This window comes from Photinus pyralis, unplaced genomic scaffold, assembly GCF_008802855.1.
Source record: "Photinus pyralis isolate 1611_PpyrPB1 unplaced genomic scaffold, Ppyr1.3 Ppyr1.4_LG1, whole genome shotgun sequence".
Classification (NCBI taxonomy): domain Eukaryota; kingdom Metazoa; phylum Arthropoda; class Insecta; order Coleoptera; family Lampyridae; genus Photinus; species Photinus pyralis.
Genome location: NW_022170249.1, coordinates 66,827,394 through 66,831,705, shown reverse-complemented (window position 1 = coordinate 66,831,705; position 4,312 = coordinate 66,827,394). Strand labels below are relative to the sequence as shown.

The following is a 4,312-nucleotide window of genomic DNA, read 5'->3' as shown; positions in this document are numbered from 1 at the left end:
TTATCATTATTATTGTTTTTTATTTCACAGAAATCCAAAATGTTCTGCAAAACTCGTATCAACTCCCTGCAAGAATGGTCAACGTAGAATGGACTAGAATTCTCTATGGAGAAAAGCAAATGCATGAATTTCACGAAGAAATATAAGTCACACAACCCACCGCTCTTCATCGGACAGACACCGCTAACGTATGTAAACAAATTTAAATATTTGGGAATGTGGTTAGCGTCTAAATTAACGTGGATACCCCACATCAAGTCTCTACGAGATAAATGTGGAAAAACCCTAAACATTATAAAAGCTTTATCACATCAAGAATGGGGTGCCGACGACGACATCCTCACATTTTTATAGTGAACACCTTAGTCAGATCAAAAATTGATTACGGAAGCTTCCTTTACCAATCTACCATCAACAACATACTGATAACTGTAGACGCCATCTATAATAATGGTCTCCGATATGCCACAAGAGCTTTTCGAACCACCCCTGTGATAAGTATTTACGCAGACAGTGGACAACTACCGTTAAAATACAGGAGAATGTGCCAATTAGTAAACTACTCACTTTCAACGCTAGAAAACGGCCAACCACCCAAACCACGAAAAAGTCGCATCACCTCGATTTCAAAACATACAAAATCAAACCGTCCTACCACATACCTTTCAATATTAAAGCAAAACAAATATGAATTAAACATTCCCACCACATCGATCAATGCAAACGAAATAACGACGATATTTCAAAAGTTACGGTTGTGTTTGGTACTATAAACAGACAACTTCGCGAAGAATCTACATATCGTATTCGTGTCGATAATCTGTTGACCGGTAAGTGTATATTTTTAATTATTTCCAAACCTATTTGGCTTTTCATATTATTGTTTGCGTAGATCCTTATCACATTAGTACCGGTATCTTAGCGTGTTAGCCGGTTATCCTTACTCGCAGTTATCAGTGTTATCATTTTCGTTCAGGCATAGGCGTAATCTCAAACTATGAATATGAAGTGCTGTCATTGTTTTGAGTCCATTCTCGGCTCTCGCCTCGCATTTCAAAATTAGCTGCAGTGCATGCAAACTTGGCCTGCATTTGGAATGCTTGGATATGACAGAAGAGGAAAGAACATTCGTTCCTAAAATGCGCTCCAACAATCTGAAGATTTTTTGTAACCGTTGCAATGTATCGCTTGCGGCAATTGCTGATATCAAATCAATGGTGAATGATTTGGAACTGGCTTTTGAATCGCGAATTGAGAAACTCGAAAATTTAATTACAGAAAACACAACTCAATCTCTCTCTTCTAAAGAGGACACAATCAACGAAGCTGTGGACAGATTGAATCGTTCGCTCAATGTGGTGCTGTACAATGTCCCTGAAACTCCTGCTATAAATGATTGTGACTTTGCCAACGATATCTTAGAAGTAATAGACTCCACTTTGGTTGTTTCCCCTGGTAGTGTTCATGTTCATAGAATTGGTGCTCCTTCCAACAACAAACCAAGGCTGAGACTTGACCATAAAATATATTAATAAAACCCCCCTCACAGTTGATAAAAAAACCTAAGTACTGGCAAGCCTTCACATCCTGTATTCGAACCAGGCCTCATTGTTATCTAAATTTAATGATCTTACTCTTTGTGATTTCTTCGTCAAGCCCGAGCATTATTGCTATATCAGAAACATGACTTCAGTCTAATATTGCTGATTCTGTTGTTGCTCTAAAAAATTACACTTTACACAGAAAAGATCGAGTAGTCTGTAAAGGTGGCGGAGTGTGCTTGTTCGTGCACGACGACCTGAGTGAGCGATTTTCTGTTGAAACAATTCATATTGCTACTGAACCTTACGATTCATTGTTTTTAAAATTCTGCAGCAAGGATCTCACTTTTGTTGTTGGTTGTGTCTACAGGCCGCCTAATTAACACAAGCTTGAATAACGCCGCGCCGGAAACGACACCACATCACACGCTATACAAACAGACCCGTCATATATCATCGTATATTTCATTTTCCGCAAAATTGGTTTTTGTCCATTTGCATCAGGTAGATAGAAATGATTGTATTTATGAACTACGCACATAGTATTTTCAAACAAAATTGCAAACACCTTGGATATTAAAGGGATTTTTTATACTGCTTTATGTTGTCAGTTTGTCACTATATTCCTCACAACAGTATAGTGAAGTGAGATTCAATATATTTATTCAAAGGTAATTAGAGAATCTTGTACTTGTTCAAGTGCCTAATTGAAATTCTTTAGAGCTTAAATGCAATTTAGGCATAGTTATGAATTCAATTAATGAATTGGTGTAGATCTTGAATTTTATTGGAGCTTAATTTCTGAATTCAATCAATAAAATCAACTTCATTTGAGCTGAAATGGAGGTAACTGTAAAGTTTTCAGTAAATGCAGATTTTCAGTCTGCAACGAAAGTTTCGTTTCGATTAATTTTGAGCTGAATTTGAGCTTAACTTCTTATTGTGGCCGATTCATAGATACGGTTTGAGGCGAGTCGGAGTTTTCAGTCTAATTTTTAAATTCCAACTGTCAGCCCGAACGGAATTTTGATTTTTAAAATTGCCCTTAATTAGGGGTAATTGAAAGATTTACTGCTTTATTTTATAAATAAATGAACTCCGCAGTTCGAAGCCCTTTCAGCCCAAATGTTTTCAGTTTTTAAGCTCCAAATGTACACACACTTGGGAGTGCTCTCAATTCAAACTCGGAGCTGACATGAACTTTTAAAGTAGTTAGAGCGCGTTCGGCTGAAGTCAAGTGATGTACTCGGCGTACCTATTACTTACGGTAAACGTCCCCAAAAAAATGATGTTATGAAGGAAACATAATTAGAAATACGGTATGAGTGGTATTTTGTACCTCAGCACAATGCAAACGTCTTACATGATTTTTAAAAAGGTATATACAGTAGTCAACTTGACTAGTCTCCCTACTTTTCGACCCTGTTTCAAACCTTTGCACACTAAATGTTGACGACACACCGCGACTAAATATTCACAGTGTAAGCGGTAAATCCTAAACGAATATATTTATTTTTAATCAAAACGTATGCGAGACGTATGTAAAAGCCGGGAAACTAAATAATTTGGCGTTTTACGTGAAGTCGGTGTAGTGGATTTGGTTTTTCGATGTTGGCGCCAGAGATCCCCAGCCGCTATCTTGATCTCGATCCGATCAGTGTGTCAACAAGACGTGTGCAGGCCTTTATAAATATCGCTGGTTTTGATGTTCTTTCTGAAAGACACCATGCCTTTTGTGAAGAAAAGTGCTCAGCAGAAGAAGGAAAAGATGGTCCTAGCTCAGTTATATACTAGACCTAGTGGAAAAGTCATCAGATTTAAACGCGTGCTGCATAGCGTGCCGCCGCGTCAGAGCAGACGCCGCTCCGGCGGTAAATATCTTCCTTATTTCATCATGAACATGTACTTTTCCGTGCATATTTAGATTCGTCACAAAATTTCGCTTCTAATGAGACCCATCTCATTTAAGTCTTGATACAAAAACCTTCGCTAGCTCAGAAAAACTGAGTCTGTCCATAAGAGCCCATGTTAAAATACCCTGTTTTTACTGTCAAATATCTCAGAAACGGCACATAGGAACACTTTTTTCTTTTGACCATTAGAAAGTGCGTCTCTCAGAGAATAAGTGACCAAATTTTCACCAACTTCTTGTTACTTTTACCTAGGCGCTCTAACTACTTTAAGTGCAAGTTTTCAATTAATGGCCGAATGGAGATTTCAGTGCTTTAAAAAAGCTGTTTCCAAACATTCCTGTCACCTCGTTCTTTGCCTCCTACTCGGGCAGCAACACGACAGCCTGCACACAGAATTTATTTTCAAATCCAAAACTGGCAAGACATCCATTTGGAACCACCCGTATGGGGCTGGAGACGTACCGCCAATGGGTTACTTCCAGTACCCAATATAAAAGAAGCTGCACCATCAGAATTGTTGAGGACCATCTCTTGCAATTGTCAAGCTGGATGCAAAGGATAGTGTGGTTGTCGGTCCTTTGCACGACTTGCGAAGGTCGGACTTGCTCCAACATGGAACCAGTGGATATTGAAATTGAAGGAAACGTCGATGAGCCGAGCCGTATCTTCAAAACTATTAGTTTTATCGAAAATAATGTAAGTACCATTTTTATATAGAATTTTATGAGGATAATTTTTGTATTCCATAGTTTTTATCCTAAAACCGATATTTTGGAACATATTTTAAACAACCCTGAAAATCGTACTTTTTATTTGTTTCAACAATATGTTGCCGACCGATTTCAGGTGTGCATTTTG

At 38.1% G+C, this 4,312-nt stretch overlaps 1 long non-coding RNA gene across 1 annotated transcript; it reads left to right on the top strand.

The window, feature by feature from the left end:
- Positions 1–411: 411 nt before the first annotated feature.
- Positions 412–3,834, top strand: LOC116159964. The gene is made up of 3 exons (XR_004143102.1): positions 412–830; positions 893–2,749; positions 3,726–3,834. It is a non-coding gene; the product is annotated as an uncharacterized LOC116159964 (long non-coding RNA).
- Positions 3,835–4,312: the final 478 nt, after the last annotated feature.